At 36.7% G+C, this 9,987-nt stretch overlaps 1 protein-coding gene across 1 annotated transcript in view; it reads left to right on the top strand.

Annotated features, from left to right (window-relative positions):
• Positions 1 to 477: 477 nt before the first annotated feature.
• The window catches only part of TRPC4 (transient receptor potential cation channel subfamily C member 4), a 471,854-nt gene continuing 462,344 nt past the window's right edge, over positions 478 to 9,987 (top strand). The window contains exon 1 of the mRNA XM_058166773.1: positions 478 to 1,100. The gene's annotated coding sequence lies outside the window, so the exon portion shown is untranslated. The remainder of the gene's footprint in view (positions 1,101 to 9,987) is intronic.

Raw genomic sequence — 9,987 nt, 5'->3', positions numbered from 1 at the left:
CCAAGCTCACTCATTTCCCCCCACCTTTGTCAATGGGTCAGAGGTAGAAACTCATTCTCCCCACCTTTGTCAATGGGCCATCATCATCTGCAACATAATAGGACCCATCTAGCAACAGAAACTCACCACATGGCAAGGCTCAGGCAAGCTTGAGGGACAACCTACAATGTTAACTAAGACTCCTAGACCACCTGGGAGTTTGACAACCAATCAGGATACTCTTCCTGTGCCCCAGAAAGTTCAAAGCTCAGAAAAAGCATAAAGCCAGGGAGCACACAGGATCTCAGCCTTTTTCTGTTCAGGATCTCAAGCCATGTGATCCTGACCACCATTAAATCATCTTTCCAAGCAGCCTCCATGTTTCCAGTGTCTTTGTCCCCACTTGGAACTGAACCCAGATGGATATTTCTTCCAACAGAAGTCTTATCTTCTGTCGCCCGAGCCAAGCTCTCGAAGTACTCTTCCATACCACGGCTTCAATACGGAACACACTGTTGTCCGAGCACCGTTTTAAAGCCGCTAAGGATTCAATGCATTGAGAGACATCTTGGAGGGAGATCAGGCAGATAGCCACCACGCCTAAATCCAAAGGCGGAAGTGAGTTCTTGTGTAACGCAGAGGCGGACGCTTTACCTTTTCTCTTCAGGAGTTGAAAGGATGCTATCCTTCTTTGAGCCTGTAGAGGGCGCGGGAAATACAACGCTTCCTTTCGCCGCCCAGGTGCGCCTCTCAGCGAGCGAAATCTTTAGTCCTCTCAGCAATCAGAACCACAGCTGCAGAATTCTTCTCCCGAAGCTTCTGTTGTTAAGACGAGCGCACTTACCTTTTCTACGCTAAGGAGCAGGCGCGGGCTTTCTCCCTCGAGCAGAAACAATTCTCTGCTCCTCCACATCTGTTGCGCGAAGGCGAGAGCAAGAGGAAGGCGCAAGAGTCGCAATCAGAGGCTGTTCAGTAGTCGTCTACTACCGAGATTCTCTGGGACAGGGCAGCGCGAACTTGGGAACACCTCCGTGCCGACAGATTTGCCAGGCAGGGAGGGAGGTGCAAGCTCTGGAAAAATGCAGCTGTGTTGCTCAGCCGACCTCTAGTTTTCACGGCCAGTAAGTAATTTTTCTTATTTTCCTCCGAACGTCGACACGTAGGGAGAGTGGGAGAGGGCCGCTTTTTGTCCTCCGGGACAGGTTCTTACGATTTGAAGGCAGTAGCGTGCCTTTGGAGGGGAATTTTCGAAAAAAAGGAGAAAGTGCATAAGCGCACCAACGTGCCTACCATCCCAGTCCTACTGTTCCCATTTATTCGTATCCTTATCCTGTATTCATAATGTTTATACTTATATCTGTAATCTTATACGGTTTGATAAATAAATAAAATAAAAATAAATAAAAGTTAAAGTTGACGAGAAAGATTGTACTGTAAGTATTCATGCTCAATTGATGTAATACTTTTAACAGAGAAACCCATCCACCACACTGCTCCCCCCCATCTTTTATGCTGTACAGTTTAAATTCTTGCAACAAAGAAGAGTGTAATAGGTATTTTCCTTTTCTACTGATGGTGCTCAACCCTGAAATAAGAGTAGAAATTGAGAGTGCACTTGAGCACATGCAGAGACTATTCCACAAGCAGCCCATTTTTGCAACAGGAACCTTAATCCAGTTTGGAGAGTGAGGTGATGTTTTCAAACAACCTGAATGAAGATTTTTGTTGTTAGAATTTAGCTTCTAGGTTTGCCCTTAATCTTAATAAAAATTGATTTTACTTTGAATTTTTTATCTGGTCAAACAAATGTGCCAATCAGTATTGAGAAAACTAGGATAAATATGGAACACAAATTTGTGGACAATTGTCTCAGATAATGTTACTTATTTATTTATTTATTTATTTAGTCACAACAATATATGTAGGTATCATACAAAAAGATTATATAGTATATAAACACTTATATGAGTAAATATAAGGAGGTATAAGCATATATATATATAGGAAGAGGAAAAGAAAAACAATAGGACAGGAACGGTAGGCATGTTTGTGCGCTTATGGACGCCCCTTATGGTCCTCTTAGGAATGGGGTGAGGTCAATAGTAGAAAGTTTTTAGTTAAAGCTTTTAGGATTATGAGAAGAGACCACAGAGTCAGGTAAAGTATTTCAAGCACTGGTGATTCTGTTACAGAAGTCATATTTTCTGCAATCTAGATTAAAGCGGTTGACATTAAGTTTAAATCTATTAGTTGCTCTAGTATTATTGCAATTAAAGCTGCAGTAGTCTTTGACAGGAAGGACATTACAATAGATGATTCTGTGAGTTAAACTTAGGTCTTGTCGAAGGCGACGGAGTTCAAAGTTTTCTAAGCCTAGGATTTCAAGTCTGGTGGGATAAGGTATTTTATTGTTTTCAGAGGAATGGAGAACTCTTCTTGTAAAATATTTCTGGACACGTTCAATTGTATTGATGTCAGAGATGTGTTGAGGGTTCCAAACAGGCGAGCTGTATTCTATTGCTTTCAAATATATATTTTAAGAATATATTTTTGTTAAAGACTACTAGCAAATACCTTATATATTGCAGCAAATGGTCTGTATATCCATTTCAAGATGACTGCTTTATTTTTTTGTTGTTGACATCTTAAAGGGGTGCAGTAAACCAAGAACTGGATGTGGTTTCCTTGTGTTTTGGTACATATAGATCCTTTTAATTGCTACAGAATGAATCATGTTCTGTTCTAACATCAACTTATATTATTTTGCTTGAGAGTAAGAGTAGCATGTGAAAGCATTCATTATTTCTATCTGTAGTTCAGCAAAGAAGTAGTTCCCATTTCTCAACACAACTGTGTTGAGCTATCTCCACTAAAAAATAGTTGTGTCTCAGTAGTCCTAATGTGAACAATTTGTCTGCATTATTAATTTTATTATTATTTATTATTATTAATTGGCATTGAGCCGGGTTACTTATGGGACCGCCTACTGCCACCGACTGCCTCCCACCGACCCATTCGCTCTCACAGAGAGAGACTCCTTAGGGTGCCGTCCGCCAGGCAGTGCCGACTGGCGACACCCAGGGGAAGGGCTTTCTCTGTGGGGCCCCCACCCTCTGGAACGAGCTTCCCCCAGGTCTTCGCCAACTTCTGGACCTTCGAACCTTCCGCCGCGAGCTTAAGACACATCTATTTATTTGTGCGGGGCTGGCCTAGAGTTTAGTTTAAAGTTAGTTTTAAATGGGGTTTTGTATTATTTTAATGATAGTTTTAAATTCGGCCTAATGTAATAAGTTTTTTAAATGTTGTTTTAACTTGTATTTATTCTTATGTTTTTATAAGGCTGTGAACCGCCCTGAGTCCTTTGGGAGATAGGGCGGTATAAAAATTCGAATAATAAATAAATTAAATAAATAAAATTTATGATGGCTCATCCAGGCATCACTGCTATTATGACAGCAAGTGTGAACAGTACTTAAGCCCTAACTGGAATGGAAATTGAAAAATGTACTCTTATCTTATAGAACTCTAGCAAGTCTTAGTGATTACTAACTCTGTATTTAAAAAAAAACAACTTTAATTTTAGCCAAGAAAAACTTTACATTCCAGTCAAGCAAACAGAAATTTCTTTACCAGACAAATTGTATTTACATGAAAAGTAGCAGTAGCAGCTCAACCATTTTTCTTCTGGAAGATGTTCCTTTTAATTTTAGCATGCTACAATCCTATAATAAATTTATAATAAATTTTTTATTGAAAAAGTTTTACAAAGATTTACCCCTCCTTTCCCCTCCCCCCTCCCCAGCCTCCCCCTTCCCCCCTCCCTCCCTTTCCCAAACCCCCTTCCCCCCCCCGGACTTCCCGGAACAAAATACAGGGTATTAAATCTAACAATCATAAACTAAATTATGCTAATTATTGTAAACTCCCATCCTCCCCTAGAACGATAATTCTCCTTTTACAAAGAAAAAACATAAACATAATTCTTGTAAACTGTTCATTCAAAAGCTATTTGGTATTGCTTAGTCTGGCATCTATTTTGAATATAGTCAATCCATCTTCTCCATTCCAATATACCGTATATACTCGAGTATAAGCCGAGTTTTTCAGCATGTTTTTTGTGCTGAAAAACGTCCCCTCGGCTTATACTCGAGTATATACGGCTTATACTCGAGTTGTTGTTTTTTTTCTTTTTTTCACATTATACCGGATGGTGCAAACTTGGCGGGCTTTTGCATTAGCGCGGGGAAGCCCTGCCGGTGCAGTGAGAGGGCAGGGCGGGGGAGCCGCCAGCCTTCTCGGCTGAGGGAGGGAGGCTTTCCCTGACCGGTAGCTGCCTCATTTCCCTCCCTCGGCTTATACTCGAGTCCCCAGTTTACCCCAGTTTTTTGGGGTAAAATTGGGGACCTCGGCTTATACTCGGATCGGCTTATATTCGAGTATATACAGTATATCTTTCTTGTGAGCAGTCTTTCAGGAATGCTGAGATTTTTGCCATCTCTGCTAAGTTTGCAACTTTTAATATCCATTCTTCAATCGTAGGCAAATGTTCCTTTTTTCCAGTATTGCGCAACCAATAATCTGGCTGCTGATATTAAATTTAAGATCAATTTAGTGTCTATTTTAATACAATCCATAATTATACCCAATAAAAACAATTGTGGAGTAAATTTTAACTTCTTTTTCAAAATATTTTGTATAATCCACCAAATTCTTATCCAAAATGGCTTAATTTTTTTACAAGTCCACCGTATATGAAAGTAAGTAGCATCATCCCCATCACATCTCCAACATTTAGCTTGCAAGTTCGGGTACATACACACTAGTTTTTTAGGATCTAAATGCCATCTGTAAAATATTTTATAAAAATTTTCTCTTAAATTTTGTGGTTATGTAAATTTAACGTTTCTAACCCAGATTTTCTCCTAAGTTTCCATCATTATAGGTTCTTGTATATTTTGTGCCCATTTTATCATGCAATCCTTAACTAATTCCGTTTCTGAGCCTAACAATGCATTATACAATCTTTTAATATGTGATTGGCTTTGATCTCTAATTTGTTTTACCAAATTTTCTTCATTTTGCATGATACCAATTTTCTGATCCTCTTTTCATCTGGCTAGCAACTGTCCATACTGAAACCAAGTATGAATTATCTTTTCCTCTTTCAATATATTTAAAGATTTCAATTGTATCTTATCCTTTTCCATAAAAAGAAGTTCTTTATAGGTAATTACCTCTTGTTTTTGTTCTGTACTTATATTCTGTATCGCATGTCTAGGACACATCCATATAGGTATCTTGTAGTTTAACTTATATTGATACTTTTTCCAAACCCGTAACAAAGCATTTCTTAAAATATGAGCTTTAAAAACTTTATCCACTTTTTTATCATACAGTAATTAAGCATGCCAACCATATAACAAATCATAACCCTCTCAATTCAATATTCTATCTTCTGTTAAGTTAAACCAATCACTAATTAAAGATAGGGCAATTGCTTCATAGTATAGTCTTAAATTAGGGATTTTAAGACCCCCTCTTTCACGTATATCCTGTATTATTTTCAATTTTATTCTGGGTCTTTTACCAGCCCATATAAATTTATTAATTCCATTTTGCCATTCTTTCAAATTTGCATCTTTTTTAAGTATTGGTACCATTTGAAACAAAAATAAAAACCTGGGTAAAACATTCATTTTTAAAACCACTATTCTTCCCAGTAAATATAACTCTAGCTTCTTCCAATTCTCCATTTCCTTTTGCACTTTTTTCCATAAAACTTGATAATTATTTTTATATAATTTCACATTCGAGGCTTCAATATACATTCCCAAATATTTGACCTTTTTTACTATTTGAAATCCCGGTATTTTATCTAATTGTACTTTTTGCTGTATAGTCATACTTTTAGTTATTATTTTTGTCTTTTGTTGATTTATTTTAAATCCAGATACCTTCCCATATTGACTGATTATATCCATCAAATATATAACCGATTGTATTGGTTGGGATAAAGTAACCACCAGGTCATCTGCAAATGCCCTTAATCTATAATCTTGATGTCTAATTTTAATTCCTTTTATGTTAATTGACCCACGTATCTTATTCAATAGAGGTTCTAACGTTAAAATAAACAATAATGGTGACAAAGGGCATCCTTGCCTAGTTCCTTTTTCAATTTTAAAAACTTCTGTTAAACTACCATTAACTATTATTTGAGCTATTTGTCTCTGATATACTGCCCTAATTGATTGTATAAAACATTCCCCAAACTGCATCTTTTCTATTACTCTAAATAAAAATTCCCAGTTCAATCGATCAAAAGCCTTCTCTGCATCCAAGGGAAAAAAAAGCTGCAGGGACCTGGTTGTTTCTCTCCAAATATTCTAGTAAATTCACAATTTGTCTAACATTATTTCTTATTTGTCTCCCTTCTATAGATCCTGATTGATCATTATGAATCTTTTGTTGTATAACCAACATTAATCTATTGGCTAGTTTTTAGCAAAGATCTTATAATCAACATTCAAAAGTGATATGGGCCTATAATTTTCTGGCTTAGTACAATCGTGATCCTCCTTTGGTATCAGTGAGATAAAAGCAGTTCTCCAGGATGGAGGTACATTTCCTCCGAATTGAATTTTATTAAATAATTCCTTAAGAGGGTCCATCATTTCAAGTTGTAAATTTTTATAATAAACAGCAGTTAGTCCATCTGTTCCTGGGGCTTTACCTATTTTTAGCTGCTTAACAGCTAAAATAATTTCTTTTGATGTTATAGATTGATTCAATCTTTCCCTTTGTTCTAACATAAGTTCATCAATATTCCCTTCTTGTAAATATTTATCTATATCTATACCTTGAATTGAGTCACTAGCATATAATTTTGTATAAAATTTGAAAAAAGCTTTTTTAATCAAATTCTGTTGATATACTTCTTTACCTTTATATTCTGTCTTTCTGTTTTTTTCCTTATTACATATGCTAACCACCTGCCTGGCTTATTAGCATTACAAAATGTATTGTGCTTAACATATTGTAAATTAGTTGCGACCTGGTCAGCTGTAAGCATATTAAATTGTCCTCGCAGTATATTTATTGCTTCTCTAACTCTGGATTAAGTATAAGTAGTTTCTCTTTCTTTTTTATTTCCTCTTCTAGTTCCCTACGCTTCTTCTGCTGTCTAATTCCGTGTTTATTATTCATCTATATTAAAATTCCCCTCATATATGCTTTACTTGCATCCCAAACTATTTCTATCGGAGTACCCTTATTCATATTCATAACAAAAAACTCTTTCATTTGTCTTTTACATTCCTTTACATTTTCTTCATATCTAAACAAATTCTCATTTAATCTCCAAGATCTCCTATCTGACTTTTCCTGATTGAATTCCACCCACACTGGACTGTGATCAGTTAAAGTTCTTGGACATATTTTGGTCTTCTTCACCCTGGAAAGAAAATCAATAGAAATTAGTATAAAATCAATTGGGGAAAAGGATTGATGTCTATCAGAAAAAAAGGTAAAATCTTTTTCTTCAACATTCCTTTCTCGTCAAATATCTCTTAGCTCCAAATCTTCCATCATATCAAAAAAAGCTTTTGGCAATTTCTCACGACTTGAAATATTTTGAGAAATAGTCTTTTTATCTTTCTTAATAGCCAACACTCGGTTCCAGTCGCCCATTAATACAAACGATTTATTATTTAATATTACTGTATTACTGTATTATTTAATATTACTGTATTACTGTAATAATAATACTGTATTATTTTAGTATGTAAAAGTTTGTAAAAATTTTCTTGCTGCTGATTAGGTGCATATACTCCAATTAAAAGTGTTCTCTTTCCCTCTATTAAAAGTTCAATAGCAATATATCTTCCTTGAACATCTGCCTCAATTAATTTGGCTGTTAGTTCTTTCTTTAGGTATATAACTACACCATTCTTCTCTGGAGCCAATGTAGCAAAATGTGTACCTAGTTTCGAATTTATCAAATACTTTTGGTCTATCACTCTGATATGTGTTTCCTGCAAACAAATTACATCATTTTTAAATTGTCTCAAATAATGAATTATCTTTTTTTCCCCTTTTTTGTGGTGAATTCAGGCCGTTAACATTCCAAGTTAAAAATCTATTTGCCATTCTTGGCACTGTGAATAATATTTTTTTAATAATAATAATATTTTAATTTTTATAGCTTTTGGAACATCAGCTGAAGATCTTCCCCAATCTTCCTCTTCGGCCTGGCCCCCCCAACAGCTTGTTTTAGGAGTTTCTTGAGTTTTTGTTTGAGATTGCTGCATTTTTTCTTGTTCTTTACGTTTAGTAGCTGCTCTGGTCAGTCTTTGCTCTTTTGGATCTTTAATATCCCCTATATTTTCACCTACTTCTGATATTTGGAAAATAGCCAGTGATTGAGACAAATCATCTTCAGTAATTGCAGCTTCTGCTTGCGCTTGTATCTGTTTTCCTTCCTCCTCATACTTTTTTGCTAACTCTGCTTCTCCTCTCCTCCTAGCATCTGGCGATGGTGGACTTCCAGACTTTAAAACATTGATATAAAAATCCCTTGCCTTCCAAACCGTGTTAAGGCAATATTTTTCTCCAGTATAAATTAATGTTAGTCCAGTTGGAACATCCCGTCTAAATTGCATCTGTCAATTTCTAAGTTCATTCACCAAAAAAGCAATCTCCTTTCTGTTTCTTAACATTTTAGGAGGAATTTCTTTCAAAACTAATACCTCTTGTCCTGCTATTTGCATTTTATTTTTGTAAGATGATTGTAAAATTTCATTTCTAATCCTCCTAGTTGTAAAATAAATCACAATGTCTCTTGGCAATTGCCTTTGTCTAGCAACCCAGGAATTAACACGGTAGATTTTATCAATTTGGAATTGAAGATCTACTGGTTGCTCCTCCAACAATTGTGCAAAGGCTTCTGAAAAAATTTCTCTTAAGTTCTTCCTGTTTGTTTTCTTGCAACCCACGCACTCTTACAGCAAACTCCATCGATCTATATTGTAACAAAACCATTTCATCATCTGCCTTTTCCACCTTAGTCTGAACCTCCTCCATTTTATTTTCTAAATTCAAATTAGATTGATTAATTTCTTCCACCCTTTCCTCCAACTGGATTAGGATGCCAAGCCTTGAAATGCAGTCACTATGTCTTCTCTTATATCTTTATTGTGAGCTGACATCTCCTCTGAAAACTCTTTAAATTTTTCTCCTATAACAGCAATATGAAGGACTTCCGGTGGCACCGCAGGCTTCGGAGACGGTCCTTTGGATTGCCAGCCCTGTGGTTGCGTTTAAAACCGTTTTGACAGCGCAAATTGGCTGTCTGACGGTTTGGAAAGCTTTCCCTCGGGAGAAGAGGGAAAGCAGAGCAGTCAGGCGTGGGTAGAGCTTCCAGAGATCTCCTGGGGAAAAGCCAGGAGATCGAAGGGTGAGAGCTCCCCTTTAGCCTGGCAGAGCACCGCACCCAGAGCGCTTCTGCTTTATGCAGAACAAGAAGCCGCGACCACCTCTGTGTCTATGATTAGCTTCAAATTGATTTCAATGCAGACAGAACAAAAGCAGGAGAACTAGCATTTGTGATTGCAAGTAAAAAACCTTAACTTTGTTTCCAAACTGTTTCCTTTTGAATTAACTCGAGAAGAACAAAGAAAATGGCACTTGTTATAAATAGGGCGGGAAAGTGAAAGTTAAGGAACTGCTTGTTAAAGCTGGTAGCGCCCTCAGCATTTCTTAAGGCTGCTGTTTTTTACATTAACCTGGACAGTTTGAAAGATTAGTATTTACTTAATTCAATCATCTTGCCTTTGGAAGAATTAAGGAGAATTGGACTTACTGGAGGTATTTAAGTATAATTAAAGCAAGATGGCTTCTAAACAACTAAAGCCTGGACTCTTCCAAATTCTTCCAAAGTGCTGGGGGCTCTCCAGCTCATACGGCTAATCCACAAGCCGTAAACTTGGAAGGTTTACAAGAATCTCTGAA

Source organism: Ahaetulla prasina, chromosome 2, assembly GCF_028640845.1.
Source record: "Ahaetulla prasina isolate Xishuangbanna chromosome 2, ASM2864084v1, whole genome shotgun sequence".
In the NCBI taxonomy this organism is placed as follows: Eukaryota; Metazoa; Chordata; class Lepidosauria; order Squamata; family Colubridae; genus Ahaetulla; species Ahaetulla prasina.
Note: the sequence above shows the minus strand (reverse complement) of the source record. Positions and strands in the feature narration are given on the sequence as shown.